Here is a 27,292-nt window from a genome sequence, read left to right as displayed (position 1 = left end):
TTAAATTATTAAAAAAAAAAAACAAAGATGTCACTTTGAGGACTAAGGAGTGCCTGACCTAAGCCATGGTATTTTTTTTTTACACATATGCATGCAAAAGCTGCACAATGAATAAGGAAGACCGAAGGAGAATTGATGACTTTGAATTATGGTGTTAGAAAAGAATATTGAATACACCAGGGAGTGCCAGAAGAATGAACAAATCTGTCTTGGAAGGAGTACAGCCAGAATGCTCCTTAGAAGTAAGAAAATCAAGACTTCATCTCATGTACTTTGGAAATTTTATCAGGAGGAACCAATCCTTGGAGAAGGACATTATGTTTCATAAACAGAGGGTCAGCAAACAAGAGGAATACCCTTAATGAAATGGACTGACACAGTGGCTACAACAATGAGGTCAAACACAGTGGTGATCATGAGGATGAGGCAGGAACAGGCAGTGTTTCTTTCTGTTGTAATAGGGTCGCTATGAATCAGAATGAACTGATGGTACCTGACAACAACAACAGTACAGCACATATTGTACATACTACAACACTTTCTAATATTTAAGGTGACAAAAGCAAAAAACCAAGATTGTATTGCGCTAATCCCCATTCCAGGAATGGGCACATTTATCAATGACCTCATGTCCATCATAGAACATAGGCCATATAGAAGAAAAATAAAAGCTCTGAGTTTGCATTCCTGTGGAATCTGAACCAGTATGAGTTTTCCAACACTACACATTCGTATTAGTTAAGCAAATGCAGAAATAAGGACAAAAGAATGAGAACTGTAAACTCTTTTAAGGTGTTTTAAGCTTGTTAGAAATTACAGGAATATAAACTTGCAATAAACTTTGAAAAATCCCTTAGCTATGCAACAAAGCCTCTGTCTTTGATTTAATATAAGAAATAGTCATCTTGTTCTGCATAGGGTCACTTGATTCTCCTCGTAATATATGAACCATCTGAATAGAAAAGAAGAAAGCACAGTGTATGCTGGGCATGCAATGAACAACTTTTTGACCCTCTCTCAGTCAGTCGAGGAGTGACATGAAACTTAATCAACTGCTGAAATAGCAGACGGTGCTAAAAGTAATTTGAAACAGAAAGAATCTGCTCTCTGAGGGTGAAGGACTTAGCTATGAAGGAGAAAGCAAATGAAAACAAATTTTTAGAAGACATCAAAATTCACCTTAATTCTCTTAGCTTGTGCCTGCAGTTTTTATTTTTGTGGAATGACTTTTCGGTTGATTTTTTTTTTTCCTATTGGATTAGGATGCAACGAAGAATGTTCCCCCAAATCAGCATATTATCAGTAGTGCTCAGCTAAAGGAAATCAGCCGGATTGCTCTCATGGTTAAATTAAAGTTACCTACTTTTTTTTACTAGGTCTAATGAATGTCCTAGATGAGAGAACCCAAGGAAATCTAGAATTGAATTCGTGTTTATTAGGGAGAGTCAAAACACACACAAATTGAATAAGTTATTTTCATGCTTTACATATTTAATTTCAAAGGCATAAAACTATACTTAAACTGTTGAGTGCCGTTGGCAAAGTCTGTCTTAGTCTTTTCCAAAGATTCAGAATAAAAGAGAGAGAGAGTCTAAAGGCTTCTGATATCCAAGTTTATCATGACTGAGAATCATTGAGCAGATGTACAGAAAAGTAGAATCATATGAGTTTCCTTATTAGAGCTGATTAGTATAATAAGATTCATCTCAGTTATAGTATAGATACTCTCTGCTGATAATTTTGCCTCAGAATTTGCTGTACTGCTCAGAATATAAAATAGACAGTGCCCAGTGGCATAAATTTAAAACTGATTTGGTAACTGTAGCAAATGAGATTTCTTTCTTTCTTTCTTTCTTTTTTTGTCTAGTCAAGCTATAAAGATCTAATGAGGATCCTTTTTTGTCAACTTTTACCTTGTTTAACCCTCTGTCTCAAGTTATTGTATAGGTTGTGCAGGACTCAGTTTTTAAGGGTGTAGAATTTTTCATAGCCTTCATATTTCTGAATATTTTTCAGATGTCCTTAAAAAGTAAGACACAAAAAGAATTGCACAATTCTCAAACATGCGTTGATGTCACCTCTGTGTGGAAGGTGGGAGATAAAGGAAGAGCACTGAAAATAATGGAGTCTCTGTGTGGTGCAAACGATTAATGGCACACAGCTGCTAACTGAGAGTTTTGAAGTTCAAGTCCACACAGAGGTGTCTCAGAAGAAACATCTGACAATCTACTTCCAGAAAATCAGCTACCAAAAAACCCAGGGAGTACACTTTTGCTCTGACACTCACAGGGTCACCATGAGTCAGAACTGACTCAAAGGCAACTGAGTATTGAAAATAATGATTTATTTAATACGATTTAATCTGTTATCTTATATAATTTACTGTACGAGGCTTCAGAGGGGATGTTTTCTTAGTTATTTAATATAGATTTTAGTATTGATTTAACTAAATACACATAAATAATTTTGACTAAATATTTTGATCATTATTATGAAAACCATGCATGCTCTCAGAAATCCATCAAAGGTATCACGTCTCTGCTGACCCATCCATTCCCATTGCTAATGAGTTGATTCCAATGCATTATGATCCTATAGCTCAGAGTATTACTTCCCTATGTGGTTTCCAAGGCTGTAATCTTATGGCCACCACTTGTCTTAAGTTTGTCATACTGTGGTGGCTTGTGTATTGCTGTGGTGTTGGCAGATATGCTATGCTACCTTTATATCAAATACCAGCAGGGACACACATGCTGGAAAAGTTTCAGTGGAGCTTCCAGACTAATACAAGCTAGAAAGAAAGACCTAGAAATCTACTTCTGAAAACATTGACCAGAGAAATCTTTATGAATAGCAGTGGAAAATTACCTGATATAGCCCTGGAAGATGAGGCCCTCAGACTGGAAGGCACTCAAAAGACAATTGGGGAATAGCTGCCTCCTCAAAGTAGAGACAACCTGGATTACATGGATGGAGCCAAGTGTTCAGGAACTACATTTGCTGATGTGGTGTGACTCAAAATGAGAAGAAACAGCTGCAAACAACCATTGATAATGGAACATGGAATGTACAAAGTATGAATTAAGGAAAATTGGAAGTTCTCAAAAATGAAATGAAATACTTGAAGATTGATATCCTAGGCATTAGTGAGCTGAAATGGACTAGTATAGGCCACTTTTCATAGGACAATCATATGGACTACTATGCCAGAAATAACAAATTGAAGAGGGATGGCACCACATTCATCATCAAAAAAAATATTTTGAGATCTACCCTGAAGTATAACACTGTTAGTGATAGAACAATATCCATATGGTACAAGGAAGGCCAGTTAATAGAACTATCTTTCAAATTTATGCACCAAACACTAAGGCCAAAGATGAAGAAATTAGAGATTTTTACCAGCTTCTTGCAGCCTTAAATTGATTGAACATACAATCAGAATGCATTGGTAATTACTAAAATTGAAATTCAAAAGTTGGAAATGAATAAGAAGGATCAGTAATTGGAAAATATGATCTTGGTGATAGAAATGATGTCGAAGATCTCATGATAGAATTTTGCAAGACCAATGACTTCTTCATAGCAAATACCTTTTTTCACCAACATAAAACCGAACCACACAAAACTCATAGTCGTTGATTCTGACTCATAACAAATCTATAGGATAGAGCAGAACTGCCTGATAGGGTTTCCAAGGAGTTGCAGGTGGATTTGAACTGCTGACCTTTTGGTTAGCAGCCAAATGCTTAACCACTGTGCCACCATAAACAGCAAATATACACGTGGACCTCACCAGATGGAATACACATGAATCAAATCAACTACATTTGTGGAAAGAGACAATGGGAAAGCTCAATATCAGAAGAAGGTCAAGAGCTGACTGCAGAACAGACGATCAATTGTTCATATGCAAGTTCAAGTTGAAATTGAAGAAAATTAGAACAAGTCACAAGAGGCAAAGTATGACCTTGAGTATATGCCACATGAATTTAGAGATTGTCTCAAGAATAGATTTGACGTGTTGAACACTAATGACTGAAGACCAGATGGGTTGTGGAATGACATCAAGGACATTATACATGAAGAAAGCAAGAGGTCATTAAAAAGACAGGAAGGAAAGAAAAGACAAACAGGGATGTCAGAAGAGACATTTAAAATTGCTCTTGATCAATTTGCTCTTGTCAAGTAGCTAAAGCAAAAGTAAGAAATGATGAAGTAAAAGAACTGAACAGAAGATTTCAAAGGACAGCTGGAGAAGACAAAGTAAAGTGCTATAGTGACAAGTGCAAAGACCTGGAGTTAGAAAACCAAAAGGGAAGAACACGCTTGACAATTCTCAGTTTGAAAGAACCAAAGAAAAATTGAAGGTTCAGGTTGCAGTATTGAAGGATTCTATGGGCAAAATACCGAAAGACTCCTGGAGCATCAAAAGAAGATGGAAGGAATACACTTAGTCACTTTACCAAAAAGAATTGGTTGATGTTCATCCATTTCAGAAGGTAGCATATGATCAAGAACACGTAGTACTGAGGGAAGTCCAAGCTGCATTGAAGGCGAAGAACAAGGCTCCAGGATTTGACGGAATAACAATTGAAATATTTCAACAAACAGATGTGATGCTGGTAATGCTCACTTATCTATGCCAAGAAATTTAGAGGACAGCTACTTGGCTGACTGACTAGAAGAGATACATATTTACTACTATTACAAAGAAAGATGATCCAACTAAATACAAAAATTATTGAGTAATATCTTTAATATCACACAAAATTATAATTTTGTAGAAGATCATTCAAAAGCAGCTGCAGCAGTATACTGATAGGGAAATGCCAGAAATTCAAGCTGCATTCAGAAGAGGACATAGAACCAGGGATATTATTGCTGATGTCAGATGGATCCTGGCTCAAAACAAAGAATACCAGAAAGATGTTTACTTGTGTTTTATTGTCTATGCAAAGGCATTTGACTGAGTGAATCAGAATATATTATGAATAACATTGTGAGGAACGAGAATTCCAGAACACTTAGTTGTGCTCATGAGGAATTTGTGCATAGACCAAAGACAATCATTCAAACAGAACAAGGGGATGCTGTGCGTTGTAAAGTCAGGAAAGGTGTGTGTCAGGGTATTATCCTTTCACCATAATTTTTAAATATGTATGCAAGCAAATAATCAGAGGAGCTGGACTATATGAGGAAGAACGGAGCATCAGGATCAGAGGAAAGCTCATTAACAACCTGCATTATGCAGATGACACAACTTTGCTTGCTGAGAGTAAAGAGGACTTGAAGCACTTACTGATGAATGTCAAAGACTATAGCCTCCAGTATGGATTACACCTCAACATAAAGAAACAAAAATCCTCACAACTGGACCAATAAGCAACATCATGATAAAAAGAGACAAGATTGAAGTTGTCAAGGATTTTATTTTGCTTGGAACCACAATCAACACCCATGGAAGCAACAGTCAAGAAATCAAACAATGCATTGTATTGGACAAATCTGCTTCAAAAGACCTCTTTAAAATGTTAAAAGCAATGATGACACTTTGAGGACTAAGGTGTGCCTGACCTAACCCAATGGTATTTTCAATTACCTCACTCACACAAAATCCAAAGCTGGACAATGAATAAGGAAGACCAAAGAACAATTGACACCTTTGAGTTGTGATATTGGCAAAGAATATTGAATATACCATGGACTGCCAAAAGGATAAGTAAATCTGTCTTTGTTAGAAGCAAGGATGACTAGATTTTGTCTCACATTATTTGGATATGTTATCAGATAGGACCAATCCCTGGAATAGGACATCATGCTTGGTAAAGTGGAAGATCAGTGAAGCAGTGGAAGACCCTCAACAAGATGGATTGACACAGTGGCTGCAATAATTGGCTCAAGCATAACAATGATGATGAGGATGGTCCAGAACTGGACAGTGTTTTGTTGTATTAGTCATAGAGTCACTATGACTTGACAACACCTAACAAGAAAAACAACAAGTTTACTTGTGGAGTCTTTTGACTTCTGTATATGTGGCATCATATCATTCCCATATAGGGAAAGTTTTACTTTCCTTACCAATTTGGTTGACCTTTATTTTTCTTGCATTATTGCTCTAGCTTAGACTTCCAACACAATAGTAAACAGGAGTGGTGATAAAGGGCATCCTTGTCTTGTTCCTGTTCTCAGAGGGTATGTACTCAGTCTCTCTCCATTAAGAATGATGTCGGCTGTTGGTTTTGTATGTTGGCAGGTATACACTTGGAGCACGCTTGGACCTTGCCAGATGGAATATACATGAATCAAATTGACTACATCTGTGGAAAGTGATGCTGGAAAAGTTCAATATAATCAGTCTGAACAAGGCCAAGGACAACTGCTGAACAGACCGTCAGTTGCTTATATGCAAGTTCAAGTTGGTTTTGTATTAAAAAAAGAAAAAAAAAAAAAACCTGTTGCTGTTAATAGATTTCCTTTATTATGTTGAGGAATTTCCCTTCTATGCCTATTTTATTAAGAGTTTTTATCAGGAATGGGTGTTGGGCTTTGTTGAATATATTTTCAGCATCGTTTGACATGATCTTTTGTTGTATTTATGTAGTGAATTACACTGATCAATTTTCTAATGTTGAACTATCCTTGCATACCTATTATGAATCCCACTTGGTTGGAGTGTATTCTTTTTTAATACGATACTGAATTCTATTGCCTAGAATTTTGTTGAGAATTTTGCATGTATATTCATGAGAGATAGTGGTCTGTAATTTCCTTTTTTTGTAATGTCTTTCCCTGGTTTTGGTTTCAGGATTACACTGGCCATAGAATGAATTCAGAAGTATCCCTTCCTTTTTTATGTTCTGAATAACATGAGTAGTACTGGTTCAAGGTCTTCTGTTTGGTGGAATTCTTCAGTGAAGTCATCTGGCTCAGGGCTTTTTTTTTTTTTTTTCTTTTTGGGGGGAAGTTTTTAAACTACCTTTTCAATCTCTTCTCGTGTTATAGTTCTGTTCAGATTTTCAACTTCAGTTTGTGTTAGTTTAGGTAGGTAGTGAATTTTGAGACATTTATCCATTTCCTCAGGGTTTCCAAATTTGTTGGAGGATAGTTTGTCATAGTACTCGGTTACGATTTTTTTTTTTTTTTAGTTTGGTCTGTGGTAATGTTTATTTGGGTTATTTGCAGGCTCTTCTGTTTTATCAATTTGGTCAATGGTTTGTCGTTTTTTTTTTTTTAATCTTTTCTAAGAACCAACTTTTGCTTTTGTTGAGTCTATTTTTTTTTTTTTCTGTTCTCTATTTCATTTATTTCTGCTCTGATCTCTATTGTTTCCTTTATTCTGATGGCTATGGACTTCTTTTACTGTTCTCTTTCCATTTGTTCAAATTGTGTAGCTAATATTTTGATTTTGTCCCTTTCTTCTTTTTTGATGTATGCATCTATTGCTATCAATTGACCTTTGAGCACTGCCTTAGCTGTGTCCCAAAGGTTTTGGTATGATGTCTTTTCATTCTCGCTTGATTCTTGGCCTTTTTTGAACGGCTCTTTGATTTTTTTCTATTACCTGGTGGTTATAAGCAAGGTATTATTCCTTTTCCATGTATTTGATTTTTTTATTCCTTGGTCTTCTTGTTATTAATTTCTACTTTTATGGTGTTGCAATCAAATGAGAGGCTTTGTATTATCTCAGTGTTTTGGATTTGTTGAGGGTTACTTTGTGGCCTAAGATGTGGTCCTTTCTGCAGAATGTTCAATGTGCATTGTAAAAGAATGAATACTTTGCTATATACTTTGCTGCTATTAGGTGGAGTGTTCTGTATATTGTCTATGAGGTCAAATTCGTTGATGGTGGCCTTCAGGTCTTCTGTATCTTTGTTGAGTTCCTTTCTAGATGTTCTGTCCTGTACCATGAGTGGTGTTTTGAAGCCTCCTACAGTTTTTGTGGTAGTATTAATTTCTCTTTTCAGTGCTGGTAGAGTTTGTTTTATGCATTTTGGAGCCCTGTCATTGAGTGAGTAGATATTTATTATGGTTATGTCCTTATGGTAGATTGTCCTGTTAAGCATTACATAATATAGAATATCCTTCCTTGTCTTTCATGGTGGATATTGTTTTAAAGTCTATTTTATCTGAGATTAGTATTGCCACTTCTGCTCTTTTTTGGTACCTGTTTGCTTGATATATTTTTTTTCCCATTTTTATTATATTTCTGTCTTTGTGTCAAAGGTGTGTATCTTGCAGACAGCACATTGATGGGTCCTTTTTTTTTTTTTTTTAATCCATTCCGTCACTCTCTGTCTATTTATGGGTGCTCTTTAGCCACTTGCATTCAGTGTGATAATTGATAGGTGTGAGTTTATTGTTGTCTTTTTTTTTTTTTTTTTTTGTGGTCTGATGTTTTCTTTGTTCCTCTTACTCTCTTATGCTGAATTCCTTTTATTTGTGGATTTTTTTTTTTCATTTATTTTGTTTTTGGAGATTTTGAGTTTACTGAGACTTTATGTTTTTCTTCTTTATTTTGATAAGTAAGTTTATTAACTTCCTTTGTGGTTGCCTTGAAATTTTACCCCTATCTTCCCATGCTTAAACCAGGCTTTTATTAATTGATATCACCTTGACTTCCTCTCCATTTGAAAGTTCTATACATACACCATTTATTCCTCCTTTTATCATTCTGACATTGTAATTTACAGATTGGCCTCTCTAGTTCCTGTTGTAAATCTTTTAGTTTTGTTTAATCCTTGAGGGTTCATTACCTAGGTTGGTATCTGGCTGATGCTGCCCTGTCTCCTAGATTCAGGTTGTTGTCTGGTGTTGTTGGTAACTGAAGAACTCTCTTTAATAATTCTTGTAAGTTTGGTTTGGTTTTTACATATTCCTTAATTTCTGTTTATCTGGAAATGTCGTAATTTTGCCTTCATATTTGAGTGAGAGTTTTGTAGGATGTGTTATTCTTGCTTGGCAATTTTTTTTTTTTTTTCTTTCATTGCCTTCTTGCCTACATAGTTTCTACCAAGGAATTGGAGCTTAGTCTTATTGTATGTGATTTTTCATTTTTCTCAAGCTGCTCTCAGGTTTCTTTCTTTGTGTTTGGTTTTATCAAGCGTGATTATAATATCTCTCTGGGATTTTCTTTTGGGATCTATCCCATATGGGGTTTGTGGAGCTTCTTGGATGGTCAGCTCGTCATCTTTTGTGATATTAGTGAAGTTTTCTGTCAGCAGTTTTTCAATGACCCTCTCTTTGTTTTTTGTTTTCTCCCTAGTTCTGGAACTCTGATCACATGCAAATTTTTGCTTTTGATTGTATCCCACATCATTCTCAGGGTTTCTTCACTTTCATTTTTTTCTCCGATTTTTCGTCAAAATAGTATCCAAGGATTCGTTTTTAATTTCACTGATCCTGTCTTCCATTGTTTAAAATTTGTCACAAAAATCTTCTTTTGCATCGTCCATTTCTGAAATCTTGCTGTTTATCTTTTGGATTTCTAATTGCTGTTTTTGTATGATTTCTAGTTGTTTGCTTATTTTGGCATTTTGTTCCTGTGTTATTTTCCTGAATTCTTCTTGATTTTTCTGTGTATTCCCTGACTTTGTATTTTCAATGATTTTGTCTATTTTTTCCTTATGTTTGTCTGTGCTTTCCTTCATCCCTTGGACAGCCCAGAATATCAGAGTTTTGTATTCCCTATTAGGTACTTCCAGTGACTTTTTTTTTTTTTTTACAAGAAGGTCATCTGGTGTTTTATTTTTGTCTCTTTTGGGAGATGTCCTTTTTGTGTGTGTGTTTTGACACTGTCTGTTGTCTTCAGGACATTCAGGAATTATTTTCTTCACTTATTAATTGTAGATTTGTTTGTTTCATTTTATTTGGTTATGTCTCATCAGGTAAGCTGAGTATGCTTTGCTGCTTGCTTGTCTGTGGGCATGATACTTCTCATCACCTTGTCCAGGTGGGTAGGACCAGTTGCTCAGCTATGGTGCAGCAGGGCAGGTTCAGTAGTGGGCAGGGGCAGGGATGGATCAGCTACAGCATGTAGTAAGGCCAATGGGGCATGGCTGGGGGCTGTGCAGGGTGGGGTCTTGTTGTCTGCACCAGTGTCTCTCAGGGGTGCAGTACTTGGTGTGTGGTGCATATAAGGAGGAAGGAAGGGAGAGGGTGTGACATGTGGAGCTAGGTGTGTGAGAGAAATAAGAAAGAGTAACCAAAGCCAAAAAGAAACAAAAAAGTAAATAAATGGTGGCACGGTAGGATTTCATGGGTGAGGGTGCTGAAAATCCAGCAAGGCTGTGTGCCAGTGGCTCTTTAGCTGAGTAGTGGAGCTTGGATTGACAAGAAAGGGTGTGGATGGCATGTGGGGATAGATGGCAGAAAAAAGGAAAGGAAAGAAGGGAAAAGGAAAGAAAAAACAAAACAAACAAACAACAACAAATAGATATGGTACTTGGGGAGCTGGATTTTGGGAGTGGGATGGAACTGTGGTGGTGGTGAGGTATGGCCTATCAAGAAAGGGGAGAAACAGCACAGAGCCTACACAAGAGGGAGAAGGAGAAGGGAGAAGGGGAAAGATAAAGAAAAAAATATGGTGCTAAGGGAGCCATCCTTTGGGGATGGTGTGGGCTTGGTAAGGCCCTGTGGCAGAGGTTCTTTAGCCAAGTGGCTCAGCATAGCCAATCGAGAAGGGAGGCAGTACATGGGGGTAGGCAGATGGGAGAAAAATAAAGGAAAGAAGGAAGAGAGAAGAAACAGTAACAAAAAAAGCAAAAACAAACAACCAACCAAACTGAACACCCCCCCCCGCCAAAAAAAAAAAATATGCCAAAAGGGCTTAACAGTGGGAGTGACACAGACCCAGGGAGGCTGTGCACTGGTGGCTCTCTAGCTGAGTGGTGTGGCACAGCCCATCAAGAAGAGGTGGGAATAGAGATGGGGCTAGCTGGTCAGGAGAAAGGAAACAATGGAAGGGAGAGAAAGAAAAAACAAACAAAAAAAAAGCGACACTAAGGGAAATATCAGTGGGGTGGCGCAGGCCTGGGGAGGCCATGTGCTTGTGGCTGTCTTGCCAAGTGCTGTGGCACAGCTGGCCAAGAAGGTGTGGGGATGACACATGGGGTTAGCTGGATGGGAGAAAGTAAAGGAAGGAAGGGAAAGAGAGAGAAGAAAGTGAGAAAAGAAAAAAAAAAAATGGCACACAAGGATCCTGCCAGTGGGGGTGGCATGGACCCAGGGAGGCCGTGTGCAATTGGCTCTCTAGCTGAGCAGTATGGCACAGCCCATCAAGAAGGGACAGTGATGCCACACAGGGTGTGGTGAGCTGGAAAATGTAAAAGAAGGAAGAGACAGAGAAAAAAAGATAGAAAAAAGGAAAAAAATTGGCATTGAGGGAGACTGCCAGTGGGGTGGTGGGGACTCAGGGAGGCTGTGTGGTAGCTCACTAGCTGAGCAGTGTGGGACAGCCCACCAAGAAGGGGAGGGAATGGCACACTGGGCTAGGTGGATGGGAGAAATGAAAGTAAGCAAGGGAGGAAGAGAGAAGAAACAAACAAAAAAAGCCAAAAAAAAATGGCATTGATGGAGCTAGCCAGTGGGAGTGGGACGGACCTGGGTGGCAGTGAGCTGGTGTCTCTCCAGCCCAGCAACCATTGCCCAAAGCAACAGAGGCTGTGTAGAGGTAAGAAGGTTGGAGAGTGGAAAGTGCATATCCCTGGTTACTGGATGCTGTCTTCTGTCGGGAATTCCATGAAGCTGCCTTCTGAAACTCCCTGTCCATCGTTCTTTGTGGCTACAGTCCAAGAGGGCAAATCCATGCTGTATTAGCTGGTAGGGGACTTCCACTCTGTAGCTCTCCTCTTTCTTTGTTCTTTGTCAGCTTCTTATTCCATTTGGCGCTTGATCAAGTTCTTTGTTACTTCATTTGCTGCCTAGGGTTCCAGGATTGATGTTTGTATCTGTTTTACTTAGTTTTTTAGGTCTTTCTGTAGATGTACAGTAGACTGCTTCTGTCTATAGTGCCATGTTGGCTCTGCATCTTGGACCAATAACCTTTTGAAGACCTAATTATTTTCTCTTTTACATTTTTTTTTTTGTTGTTGAAACTGTGTGTTTTCAAAATGAAAGGCATGCTGATTAAAGGATCAATTCAGAATTTTTTTTTTATAATTACACGTTTTCATATCCATTATCTAGTATTACATATGTCCTAGTGGACATGGGGCATAGTAAATCCTACCAATATGAGTCCATGATAATATTTTTTTCTTTAATTTTTAAAATTTTGTTTCTTAAAAATTTGTAAAATGTGAGGTAAAACATGAAGATACCTGACAATGACTGCCCATACATTTTATTCTAGTCTCCTTCTTAGCCTCTTTTGTCATTTTTCATGAAACTTTTCAAAACTTGGTACAATGAATTCTTCCTTACTGCAAAAGCAGTACTTAGCCCAAATAAATATAGCTCCACCTCGTAGGCCCATTTAAATGGCAATTCTGCTCCCTTGGCTTTAGGTGGCCCCATTCCCCTAGTTTATCTGAATCATAACCCTACCCCCTTTCCCCAGCAGACCCCATTTTTCTGCCCCTTGGACATGACAGTCCTGTCCCATCAGTTTTGGACAGTAGATCTGGCCCAACCTGGCACACTCAAGAATGGCAACCCCACACTCCAGAACTGAATTGGTGAATATTTGACTCTTTAAAACCTAGGAGGCTGTAGACCCACACTTTGAAACCTCAGAAGCCATGGCTTCACCCTTTGAGACCCCAGAGGTCATGGTCCTACCCTTTAAGACTGAGGATTCTCTGCTTCCTGTGTTCTTTGTTTCTTCAGCATCTGGTTCCTGGTCTCTTGGTATCTCAGCCCCTTGGGCCTTACCACTTGTATCTGTTCACCTGGAGCTAGTGTTCCAAAGCTATTTTGCTCCACTGATAAATGCCTGGAGGCATCCCACTCCACCAGTACACTTCAGCTGGAAGGCATTTAGCTCTCTTACTCCATGGGTCGGCAAACCCAGCTAGACTGATAAGTGGTCAGAGGCACCCCACTGAACCAGGAAAGCTTCTATGCAGACTCTCAGATCTCTTGCTCTGTGGGCCAGTTCCAGTACTGTGCCCTACTGGTCTCCTGGTTCTGCTGATCCTGTTTCTCTGTTGCTGTTTCATGTCATCTGTGCCATTTCCAGTGCAACGGCTCTCTTCATTTTCTTCTGAGTCCTCACCAGAATTGTGTTTGATGTCCATAATTCTGCTAACAGTCTCTTCAAGGTAATCTAGGTTTTACAATTAGGTGCTTTAAAACTCTTTCAGCTTCTACCCATCCACAGTTTCAAAACCTCTTCTACATTTTAGTCATTTGTTAGAGCAGCACCCCACTCCCTGTACCAAATTCTGTCTTAGCTATCTAGTGCTGCTAAAACAGAAATACCACAAATAGATGGCTTTAACAAACCGAAGATTATTCTCTCACAGTTTAGGAGGCTAGAAATTTAAATTCAGGGTGGCAGTTCCAGGGGAAGTCTTTCTCTCTCTGTCAGCTCTCAGGGAAGGTTCTTGTCATCAATCTGCCCTTTGTCTAGGGGCTTCTCAGTGCAGGAATCCTGGTTCCAAAATGCACACACACTCCTTGCTCTTCTTGCTTAGTGGTAATTAGGTCCCCCAGTCTCTCTGCTTGCTTCTCTCTTTTATATCTCAAAAGAGATTGACTCATGATATAACCTAATCTTTTAGATTGAGTCATGCCTCATTAACATAATAAAGGTAGGATTTACAACATATAGGAAAATCACAGATGACAAAATGGTGGACAATCACACAATGGTGAAAATCATCACCTAGCTAAGTTGATACACATTTTTGGGGGGCACAATTTATTCCATAACACTTAGAAAAAATTACTGCAAAAGACCTCTTTAAAGTGTTAAAAAGCCAAGATATTACTTTGAAGAGTAAAGTGCACCCGACCCAAGCCATTATATCTTCAGTTGCCTCATATGCATGCAAAAGCTAGAAAATGAATGAGGAAGACTAAAGAATTAGTGTATTTGAATTATAGTGTTGGCAAAGAATATTGAATATACCAAGGACTTCCAGAAGAACAAACAAATTTGCCTTGTAATAAGTAGAGCCAGAATGTTCCTTTGAAGCAAGGATGGTGAGACTTTTTCTCAAGTACTTTGGAAATGTTATCAGGAGGGATCAGTCCCTGGAGAAAGACATCACACATGGTAAAGTAGAGGGTCAGTGAAAAAGAGGAAGACCCTCAGATGGATTGACACAGTGGCTGCAACAATGGGCTCAAACACAGCAACGATTTTGAGGATGGATCAGGTTTGGGCTGCATTTCATTTTGTTGTATGTAGGGTCACTATGAGCTCGGGTGGACTGGAAGGCACCTAAGTACAAGAATCTTTATGGATGTAGTCTGGTGGGTTCAAATTTCAGACTTTTTGATTAGCAGCTGAGCATTAAACACTGTGCTATCCAGGTTCCTGATACATACTCCTGCTTACGTCTGGGATTCCCCAAGGGACGCATATAACTTATATGCAATACTTCACAGTATCTACCGTGAACTTCATATACTGTTGTGGTTCTCTCCATGTGCTATTATTTGAGTAGTTGTGTTTAAAGTGCCTAATTTTTGCTTCTAATTTCTAATTAGAAGCTTTTCCCTCAAGTATCACTGTTTCCAATTGGTATCTACCCATGATGGGCACCAGTAATGATGTATAATCACTTTTTGGTACCAGATATCTCAGTATTTTTAATAAATATTTTTTGCTCATTGTAAGAGGAAAAAATTTATGATTTTTTTTTGTAAACCTGCTCCTAAACCAGCCTAACATATGTGGCAATACCCAGGGACAGATTACACAATAAGCAAGATATGCAAGGTCTTCCTTGTGCTTACTTACTAATCTGTAGTGCACTAATTCACTTGTTCTTCACCATATCAAAACTGTAATGAAAGTGAAAATGTGCACTACATATTAATAAATGAGGAACCTGTATATAGATCAAGAGGACCTCGTTCAAACAGAATAAGGATATACCACAGGGTTTGAAGTTAGGAAATTGTGCATCAGAGTTTTATCGTTTCACAATACTTACTCAATCTGTATGCTGAGCAAATAATCCAAGAAGCTGGATGACATGAAGAAAAACGCAGCATCAGAATTGGAAGAAGACTCATTAACAACCTGCTTGATGCACATGACACAACCTTGCTTGCTGAAAGTGAAGAGGACTTGAATCACTTACTGAGGAAGATCAAAGGCCACAGCCTAAAGTATAGATTACACCTAAACATAAAGAAAACAAAAATCCTGACAACTGGATCAATAAGCAACACCATGATAAAAGGAGAAATGATTGAAGTTGTCAAGGACTTCTTTTTACTTAGATCCACAATCAACACCCATGGAAAAAGCGGTCAAGAAATCAAACGATGCATTGCAACATCTGGGAAGAAGTTTAGCCAGAATGCTCCTTAGAAGTGAGGAAGGGAAGACTTTGTCTCACATACTTTGGACATGTTATCAGGAGGAATCAGTCCCTGGAGAATGACATCATGCTTGGCAAAGTTGCAGGTCAGAGAAAAAGAGAAGACCCTCAAGGAGATGGATTGACACTGTGGCTGCAACAGTGGGCTCACACATAACAATGATCTTGAGGATGTCAAGGGTCTGGCACTGTTTCCTTCTGTTGTAAGTAGGTTTGCTTTGAGTTGGAAGTAACTTGGCGGCACCTAACAAAAACAAACTAGTGCAGAACTTGCTTAATGTAAGCCCGTCTGTACCTTGCTTACTGGTTATTCCATCCCTGGCAATATCTCAGTCTTAGAGTAGACCAAGTATGGTTTCAAATTCGATTCATCATTTTAAGTGTGTAGTAGTAGTATGTAGAATAGCCATGTAACTTGGGCATTCTGGAGTTTCTGATTATAATCCTCAATTTTTTGCTTGTTTATTTTAGTCAAACTTTTTAGCATGTTCTCCTCCAGTAGGTTTTTATTTGACATCCAGGCTCATTTTCTTTCTTTCTTTCTCTAGTTCTCTATCTCTTTCTCCCTCTCTCTCACAGTCTCCCTCTTGTCTCACTTTCTTTTTTTTTTAATGGAGTTTAACTGCTAATTTTTTCCCCTCTTTCTCTAATATCCTCAAAGCAAGAAATAGTCTCACAGCTCAGAGAGTAAAGGAAGGAACACAGCCTTCCTCTCTCACTCCAATTTTATTTCACCAACATGTGTAGCTCTCCAAACTTTGGTTACCTGTATTGGATTTACTAAGGACTGTTAAGTTCAAATGCTGTAAATATCTGTCTTTGTACAGACATATATATATATATATATATTTGTATTGATTGACTTGTTATCGTGTTCAGGATTCTGTTGTGAGTAGTCTAAGGAATAAAAAGATGATTCAGGTATAAATAACTGAATCATATATTTAGGAAATGAATAGACTCTCAGAGACTGAGACAAGCCATGTGTATTCAGTGCAGGGGTCTATAAACTTTATCTGAAGGCCAAATCTGGTCTAGGCCATTTCTTTTTGTAAATGAAGTTTTACTGGAACACATACACACCCAGTCTCCATTCTATTAATCAGGGAAGGGAGTAGAACGAGGGGAGTAAGGTTCGCAGGGTACATAATTTAAAGTGGCACTCACAGGTTGCGGTACTCAATGACCCTGAGAGTGAGTGCCTCCTTGAAGTTTGTATACTAGGCACCTCCCTTGTCTCACCCTGGTCCAGACTCTGCTTTTATGGATTGTTTGTGGCTGCTTGCACTGCAATTGTGGAGCTGAATAGTTTCCAAAGAGACCACATGGTCTGAAAATCCAGAAATATTTACTCTGTGACACTTTACATAAAACATTTTCAGCACCTGGATGAGAGGGATTCTTATTTTAGTGACATGTTTGGGAAGCCAGGACAAAGGATGGATTATCAGTAGCGATGTTGTTATCAGAGTTTCTAAGGGATACTTAGGATTGGGGAGTACAGGACCTGACCATAAAGATGGAAGCTGTTCAGTGCTTTCTTTTTGTCTAGTAGTAAAGACTGCAAGCTCATGAGTTAGACAACATGGGTTTAAATCCTGACATTGCAACATAAAATGGATGTGACCTGAGGTAAGTTGTTTCATCTTTTTAAGCATCAGATTTTCTACTTATAAAAGGGACGGGGAGTGAAAATAATAGTGCCTACCTCAATTAGGTTTAGATTAGGATTAAGCAAAATAATCCGTGGGAAGAGTTTAGAGCAGTTTGCCACATGGTAAGATAATACATTCTCAACTATTAGAAATTAACATTATCTGCACCTGTTAAAGTGAGGTGACCTTCAGTAACAATTTTTACTATGTTTTTAATATATTAGGACAATATATGACTGTACAGTGAGTGCTTTTCCTACATGAAGCGACAATAATAAGAGTATCAAAAACCACTTGCTTTCCATAAACAACTGTGCCTCTTTGGACCATAAGAACTCAGGGCTGAAAACTCCAAAAGTACTGTGGAGATTTTGGGGGATGGAGTTAAAGACCTACATTATTCAAAAAGGGGTAACATGCCAAATAAATATGGCTTAATTTAATCCACTATCCCTCTTTCCTGACAAAGACTATCAGGACTGGTGGCATTTTGGTTTTAAATACATTTACATAAATATCTAGAGTATCATACTTCAAGAGGTTGAGAAATGTATGGAGATAATTCTAAATGAATTCAGGTAAGGAAAAAATTACTTTTATCTGAGTACTGGGACATTAGGAAAGACAGAATAACTGAATAATCTAGACCTAGAAGAATGCATTATTCACAGACAAATCGATCTAAACACTCAACGAGGACAAGAGAAAGCTCGCAAATGCCACAACTTCATGATGTAGGAGACCCAATGGACTTATGCACATGTTTTCCTTGAAGTAACTAATGTTCAGTGTTTATTCCCTTGGACCACATGATAAGCAAATGACTTAATAAATGTTCTTTTGTCGTGTTCTGGCTCTTTCTGTTTGCCTGGGTTGACATTAAAATAACAACATCAGCTCAACAGATTCTGGGTTTATCCTTACAGCTTTATAATGTCCTGTCAATCTCTTAAACCTGTTTCATTATTCATATCACTAAAGAGTGAAGCATATGTGGTACTCCTAGACTTTAATTACATTTTAGTACTTTTGTTGGGATTTTTTCATTTCTCTTTTATGACAATTAACTGATATTTGTTTGAGGCAGAGTTTAGAAAGTTGTTTCCCGCTTAGTGTATGAAGGCAGCTCAAAAAGCATGCCATGAATTTAAGTGATTTTGTTAAATGAATCAAAACAGTTAAAGTTATAAAGAAGCATTATTGTATATTCTCCACAAACTTCTCAACTTTATGCTGAAAATAATATGATTAATATTCCTGTGTTTGGTTGGCAGGAAATTGTTAAAATCAACTAGATATACCTCTATTTTGGAATTTTCAAGATTTTCTAATTGTCACCAAAAACCATTTTACTCAAAAACAGCAGTAATATCTTATACACATTTGAGCACCTACAATGTTCTAGACATTGTTCGAAATGATTTATACATATTAACTGAGTTAGTCGACGATACAACTGTAGTGTTTGGTGCTGTTTGCTCATTCTGAAAGATGTGGCAGGTTATGTACCTTTTACATGTCTGAGGTCAGTAAGTTGCAGTGTGGTTAAGATATACTACTACATCATGGGCCTAGGACACCTGGGATTAGTCATGGCTAGCCTCACAATATAAAAAATGTTATGAAAATATTGCTCTGGCCTGTATTTGGAAAGATATACACTGGTTTCTTTGAACAATATTATTTATTCTGGAACAGCTGGTTTAAACATGAAATAAAAAACCTGTTTTGACTACCTGGACCAATAAGCTAAAGGAATTGCTGTCCTCTGTTTTATTCCTGTCTAACTCAGCACTTACAGTCTCCAGGGCATGCTGTTGGTCTTAATCATAAATTGAAAATGAGAAGCAGAATAATTAAAGAGCAAACTGTAATTATGAGCAAGATCTAAAGGGAGCAAAACTAACGTTGAGTACGGGCCTTCAGTTTCCTATTAGTGCATTTAGGATTAGCTATAAACAACCTTGTTAAACCCGATTAAATAGTTCATCAGGAGGATTTTTCTTATTAGTACAGGCTGAGTGATTTGACTTTTAGAACTATGTTGCTTATTATTCATGAGCAATTTCTTAACACTGACTTTGTCTTAAGATTTTTTTTTTTTTTCTTTTTAAAAATCATGGGGCCGTGTAAGAAACTTTCTTGAAAGATACTATTTGGCACATCTAATTTCTGATATTTTTAGAATTGTCCTCTGTGCCAAAGATAAGTAGAGGTATTTTAAAACATTTTAAAATACGGGAAACTGAGTTTCCAAGATATCATAACATAGTTTGGTTTGAGGTGTTGTAAAATACAGACACATAGATGCTCAACAAAAATATAAGTCACAGCTGAATGGAGATTTTTTGTTTAAAATAGCTACTGATTCATATTAACCACAACATTGGCACTTTTGGTAAGCTCTATGAATATTTGAAAGTAAGGTAATGGCAAATCTGTAGAATATTTGACACATTTTTACTTTTTTTTCAGCTCATAGTAATAAAATTATTCGAATGGCCTTTGTCAAATATTTTGGTGGTTATGAAGCTGGAAGCAGTTATTTTTCAACATCTGTTGAAACAGATTGGGAAGCATTTTGGCAAATGTGTTATCACATGTTACTATGTAACAGCATTTCAGATCACTTTGAATGGAAATGAAATTTAGAGTTTCCAGAAAACACAAACTGTTGTATGCTGCATCTGTATACAGACTCAGCGGGTTCTAGAATGGATTGTCAATTAAAATTTATGGTAAATATATATATTTTTTGATACTGGCAGTATTTTCTTTATTTTTATTTGTACAGTTAAATAGATAATATTTTGCCTCAGTCATTTTTTCAAGTTTGTTGAAAATAATCATTATGTTTTTTATGGGAGTTTATAAAATAAGCTTTACCTACATAGCACCAGTATATAGAATTTTATTACATAAAGGTATTTGTTAGCTACTTGAAGTACCAAGTGATGCTTAAACTGACAAAGTATAAGATACTGCTTTATATACACAAAAAAAGAGTCCTAGTAAGCAATACATTCTAGTTGACTAAATATTTACAGTTTACTTAGTTTTTTTCTCTGAGGATATGGAAATGCTTTTCAGCATTTTAAAAATCAATTCAATTAGTAAAAAATTCTTAATAAAATACAATAAACCTGTTCTGAACTTGACAAAATGATTTGAAATGGTCCCTTTTTTTTTCTTCTTTTGGTATTATGTAGACCTAGATTTTATTAATATACCATTTTCTACTTTATGTTTTTGTTCTACCCTTCCCAATGCTAAAAAGCTCAATTTACCAACCAGTTACTACTTTCAGTTAAGATGAGTCTTTACTACTATCTAAACAAGTGGAGTTAACTATAAGGCCAAAGTTTATTAACCAATTATTGTCTTATGGCTTATACAGCCTTATCTTAACTGAATCTAAATCAGGTCACACATAACAAAGACTATGATTAAAAAAAAAAGAAAGAAAAAACCACTGAAACATAAAGCAAAGGTGAGGAAATGGAACAAACAAGGAAATATCTTTATTGGTCTTCCTTGCTGGTCTAAAATATTAGGAGTTCCTGGGTAGAACAAATGGTTAATGTCTTGGCTATTAGCAAAAAGTTGGCAGTTGGAACCCACTCAGAGACGCCTCTGAAGGCAGGCCTGGCCATCTGCTTCTGAGAAGTCACAGCCTTGAAAACGCTATTGAGCAGATCTAATTTGTATGCATGAGACGGAATAAACTGGACGGCAGCTAACAACATCAACAATATTGGGCTTGATAACATGTTCTTGAATTATTATAAAATATCATATTTAATGGACATTGCTTTCTTTGTAAGTATTCCTTGGTGTAATAATTTAAGGCTTAGAATCCATAACAATGGACGAACTACTTATTTCACTTGTTAGTTTCACAGTGGTTATCTTTTAAAAAAAAATGGCAATCAAGTTATTACTAAAAATAACTTACTATTAAAACTTGGATATTATTCTGCATTTTTATGCACTTACAGAGTTTTTTTGTTTTTTTTTTTTAAACTTACTTTCAGTGAATACTTACAACAGATTGGTTACAAAGCACAGTGTAGGAGTTTTTAACAGAAAAACTTACATCAGCCTTATTTTAAATTGCTTGATTTTTTTTTTTTTCCTTAAAATTTATATTGCAGTTAGTATTTTCCATTCCCAGTACCAGGCTAGAGGTGATTAGTTTCCAAAAACATAAATTAATGTCACTCAGAACTTTCCAATTAGAGAACTGGAGGAAGTATATGTCATCATTTTTGTCCATGGGCCACAAAAATTCTAACCGCACTGAATTTCAAAATTTAAACTTTGCATGTAGCTACACTTTTGTGAGGAGTAGTTGTTAACAACTGTTTTAGAATGAAGATAAATGCTCCCTCCAAAAAAAGAAAAAAAATCATTTTATACTCATAACAATCAAACCTAAGTCCCTGTATATTCTTATAAATAAAGGGATAAATGACAGCAATTCCGTAACAAATAGGCCTAAACCAAACTAAACCATATTGATGTATTCAAATAGTTTTAAAAATATTTGTTTTCCCACTTGCATTAAAGAGACATTTACCTTAATTTCATATACTCTTCTATATGACTTGATAGAGATGACATAAGTGCTTTTGAAAATGCAAAATAATGACGTTGTTCTTGTTAGGTGTAGTCGAATTGGTTCTGGCTCATAGCGACCCTATGCAGAACGAAATACTGCCCGGTCCTGAGCCATCCTTACAGTCGTTGTTCTGCTTGAGCTCATTGTTGCAGCCACTGTGTCAATCCATCTCATTGAGGGTCTTCCTCTTTTCCGCTGACCCTGTACTCTGCCAAGCGGATGTCCTTCTCCAGGGACTGATCCCTCCTGATAACATGTCCAAAGTATGTAAGGAGCATCCTCGCCATCCTTGCCTCTAAGGAGCATTCTGGCTGTACTTCTTCTAAGAGATTTGTCCATTCTTTTGGCAGTCCATGGTATATTCAATATTCTTCACCAACACCACAATCCAAAGGCATCAATTCTTCTTCGGTCTTCCTTATTCATCGTCCAGTTAATATTTTTAACTTGCTTTAGTGGATACACAATGCTTAGAATAGGTTTTTATCTAATAATAATTCAAATTGCAACAGAGATATTTTTATTAATTAATAGGCCATCAATGTCATTCATTCCTGCTGGACAATGAATAAGGAATGAAAGACGTTGATGGTCTATTATTTAATAAAAATATCTCTGTTGCAATTTGAATTATTATCGGGTAAAAACCTATTCTAAGCATTGTGTATCCACTAAAGCAAGTTAAAAATATTTTTAAAAAGAGAGCCTCCATTGCCACAGTCCTGGATTTTCTTTGAGTAACTTAAATAATTCAATACCAATGTCCTGAATGGGATTGATATTCCCCCAACATTAAGGACTAGTCACATTTTCCTTTGTGAGTTTTGTTCACTATAAAATATAAAGCTGAAAACTCACTCAATCCAGATGGATTTTAGGTCAGAATATCTACACTTATATTCCGAAACAGAAATGTTTAACTTATACAACAATACACTTTTAGATGTTGCCATTGAGAAATGATTTCTTCAGTGGTTTTGTTCATTCAGAAGAGGGATGCACAAAACATTGAGGAGAAATCAACTTTTGCGTTTCATGCTGTTTTGAGGCTTAAGTGGGTATTTCTAGTTTGTAAAACATTTTAGAAATCAGTGAACTGTCCTCCGTTATAATCACTTTGGGAAACTGAGGGCAAGGTGGGGACAGATGAGGACATATATGCAACACACTTTGTAAATTAAAGCATAAGTATTCTCTGGTTTATTTATAAATGAGAAAAAAGCTGAAATTCTAATCGCCCTTTAAGTACTGTCAAATTTCAGCCAGATGCATTACCGTAAATTAAAACCATTAATTAAGCTGCAGGAATTGTGGTTCAGGAAACAATGCCAAGGCTATATAATGGCCGAGAAAACTATTACATAAAAAATTAAGGAAATATATACACCTGATGAGAAATTCAAGTCTTTCTCCCATTAAAAAATCTGTACCTTGGTATTGTTAATTAAGACAACATTTTCTTCCAGCGCTGTCTAACGTCTCTTACATTATATTTGTTATGCATAGTTTTGGTCTTGTCGATACTTTTGGTCCAAGTCCTAATTCTGAAATGTTCCTTAATCACTTCATTTTTCCTCTTATTACCTGTTGCTTCACATAAGAGACTGGTGAGTGCCAATTCATTTTCCACAGAAAGGTCAACCTTATCTAAAAATACAAACTTTGTCTTCTTTAATTTTCTGGTAAGAAGAATACCAAGTTCTTCTAAAATTGCAACTGAGAGATAATACATTATCTCTCCCAGGAACTTCTCTGGCTCCTAGACAGTGTCTTTTTAGAAATTATATGGTAGTGGCAAATGTCAATATGTGCTTATTTTTCTAAGGTTTAAAGCAACTGAGGCTACATTTAATATTTTAAACAAGACCGTTTATTTAAATTTCTTCTCCTTTCAAGTGGAATTTAAAATTCATCCTCACATCAGAACTCAAATCCTGGAAGATACAGACCAGGGCTAAAATCCTATGGCACTTACTAGCTCTGTGAAAGAACAAAAATCAAACCAGTTGCCATCAAGTTGATTCCAACTCATGATGACACCATGTATGTCAGAACAGAACTGAGTGCTACAGAGTTCTCAATGGCTGAGTTTTCACAAGTAGATTGCCAGACCATTCTTCCAAGTCACCTCTGGATAGACTAAAATGACCAACCTGTAGCTTCTCAGTGGAACATTGATAGTTTGGGATAGCTCTGTAGCTTTTGGCAATTTAGTTAACTTATCCCAATTAGCAAGCAGTAGGTATTATTAAAATAAATTAAAAATAAAGGTAAATATGCTTCAGGTTGTCTATATAATCTTTATGATCCTTGTTTATAATTACTGCCTGCTTAATCCCATTTATAAATACAGTAGGGTAGCCTTACACTGTAGTGAATGGAAAAATATCAGAAAGTGTAAAATCTATTTTTGGTTTGGCAAACCAACATTTTGCCATATGTGAATCGAGACTGAAGTGCAAAATTAGCACTGAAAAGACTTCAGTTATGCAGGCAAGAGTTGTAGAAGATAAGTGTATAGCATCAGGAATTTTAAGTCAATATCAGAATAGAAAAGTTGTGGGGCAAAATGGAAAGGACCATAGAATAAATAATTTAAAATTCACAAAGCACGCCATGTTTGAGCTCTACCTTCTTTGTATCTTTTTCAAATAAACTCTAGATGATAAAACTTAAGTCAAAAGTAAATTGTCTCAAAGCTTGAAAATTTCAGTTCTAGAATTCATAATGTTATGGAAAATTATGATAAATTGGTCTTAGAGATCTTACTTCCCTTACTTTCTACATGAGCAAACTGACAATGAGAAAATATAAGTGGCTTTCCTGAGATACGGTGTGAACAAGTTCTTGTGTCTTGTACTTCCAAGTAATTGCTTTTATACTACATGCTCCCTTCTGTAGAAAAAAGAGGAAAATTAACCAAAATAAGATACAAATTTGACCTGTAGTGTGACCTACTTATTATTTGATATAAATTATTTAATTAAAAATACAGGAAGTAGATTGTCTCTTACACTTTTTTTTACCATATCAAATACCAAAGGAATATATTTGAGCTAGTTCACACAACACATTATTTTAATAAATGGGTGAATAATAAATGCCTGTGACACTAAGTCAGCAATGATCAATTATATAGAAATATTAGATAATTAGAAAGGCAATAAAAATAATTACACCAGTTTTATAATTCATTTTGGAGAAATTCATTTTCTGTACTGCTATAATTCTGTGAGAGGGGCTTCAGCATATCATAGTATCTCCTACACTTGATATGGATAAAGCCAGAAACTTGCTCTGCCACTTGATGAAACTGAAGTTATCAGGTAGAAGAATTGGCATCTGCCATAGCACATATTTTTTAAATCACCCGGATATTGCAGAAACACACATACTTCTGTCCTAGATATTCACAACTTACTCTTCCTTTGTATACCCCCATCAAGATACAGAAAACTTAAGTAAAGTAATATATGCAAAATTATATACATATATATATAAATATTCTACTGTGTTAAGATAAACTTATTTTTATATTTCTCTTTAGAAGAACTTCTTGCTTCTCATCCCTTCTTAACTAGGAATTTAGTCTTTGAATAAGATCATTATTCTTTATATTGGAAGGAATTTCCCCCTTCAATATGAATTTTTATTTTTGTTACGTAACTGAACTTCTCTTCAGGCAAACCACGGACCAAATATGTACTTTTGGACTCCTCATGGTATGAATATTTTCCACACACTTTTTGCAGAGTGTCTCATCATCATTCTTTATGAAGTTTCAAGAGCATTCACGTATCAAAATAAAATGAAATATCAGATAAGCAGATATTTGATTGTCCTCCATTTTATGTAAGAGAAATACAAAAAGCAAAAAAAAAGACAATAAAATCTTAAATTTTCCATATTTTGATGTAGATATATGTCCTATAGTTTTTGAGTCTATATATCCAGTACTATAAATATCACTGATGCTCATAAACTTGGCCTTATTAAATGTATTAGCAGTAACTATAAAAACTCAAAACCCACTGCCATTGAGTTGATTCTGACTCATAGAGACCCTATAGAACAAATAGAACTGCCCCAAGAGTTTCCAAGCAATGCCTGGTAGATTCAAACTATAGGAGCTCTTATAGTAAGTTTTATGCTCTTTATAAAATAAACTTTTTATTGTTCAGTGTTTTTAGTAGTAGTCACAGAATCTTTCTGAGCTATTTTAAATTAAGCTGAAAGTGATTTGGCATTCACTGGAAGAATTAATATACACAGCCACATCACAGAACTAGGCCATCAAGAAAGTTGCAGTCTATGATATGATGAGGAGTCTGCAAAATTATATACCTGCTGGCCGCTCCAGAACCACACTTTCATTAAGCTGCTGTGTCAAGAAGCTGTCAGATAGATCAGGAAGCAAATGCAACCGCTGCTAGTCACGAATTGTACCACCTCTATCACAAAACATGCTGACAAGTATATGCTCCAAGCTTTCTCCTGCATAAATTAGTTTTTAATCAAAGTCTGATGATTAGGAGAAAATCTTGTGACCTTGGTGTCATGGATTGACTTATGTCCCCCCAAAAATGTATGTATCAATTTGGCTGGGCCATGATTCTGGGTATTGTGTGGACGTCCTCTACTTGGTGATTATAATTTTATGTTAGAGAGGATTAGGGTGGAATTGTAATTTTATGTTAAAGAGGGTTAGGGTGCGATTGTAACACCCTTACCAGGTCCATGATCCAATGAAAAGGGAGTTTTCCTGAGGTGTGGCCTGCACCACCTTTTATCTCTCAAGGATGATAGGAAAGGGAAGCTAGCAGAGAGTGGGGACTTCATACCACCAAGAAAGCTGTACCAAGAGCAGAACACTTCCTTTGGACCCAGGGTCCCTGTGTCTGAGAAGCAACTTGACCAGGGGATGATTGAGGACAAAACCTTCCTCCAGAGCCGACAGAGAGAGAGAAAAACTTCCCCTGAATCTAAAGCCCTGAATTTGGACTTCTAGCCTACTAGACTGTGAGAGAATAAATTTCTGCTGTTAAAGCCATGCACTTTAGTGTTTCTGTAATAGCAGCACTAGATGACTAAGACACTTGGGTTAGGCAAAAGATTTTAAAGTATGGCATAAAGACATTCGTAAGATTCATAAGAAAATAAAAATGATAAACTGACTTCATCAAAATGAAAAACTTTTCTGCTTCAAAAGTTACATTAAGAAAATTAAAAACACAAGAAAAAACTGCAAAAATAATATTTGAAAATCACATACCAGGTAAAAAACAAACAGAAAAAACCTTATATCCACAATATATTAAAAAACAAAACAAAACTCTTAATACTCAATAATCAGAAAACAAACAGCCCTATTGAAAAATGGAAAAAACATTTGAGTAGACATTTCTCCAAATAAGACATGGAAAAAAAAATTCAATATTATTTTGAAAATCAGTTTGACAATTTCTGAAAAAGTAAAACATAAATTTACCATTGTTATTGTTATAAAACCAAAA

Source organism: Loxodonta africana, chromosome 5 (assembly GCF_030014295.1).
Source record: "Loxodonta africana isolate mLoxAfr1 chromosome 5, mLoxAfr1.hap2, whole genome shotgun sequence".
NCBI lineage: Eukaryota > Metazoa > Chordata > Mammalia > Proboscidea > Elephantidae > Loxodonta > Loxodonta africana.
This window is presented reverse-complemented; position numbering follows the sequence as displayed.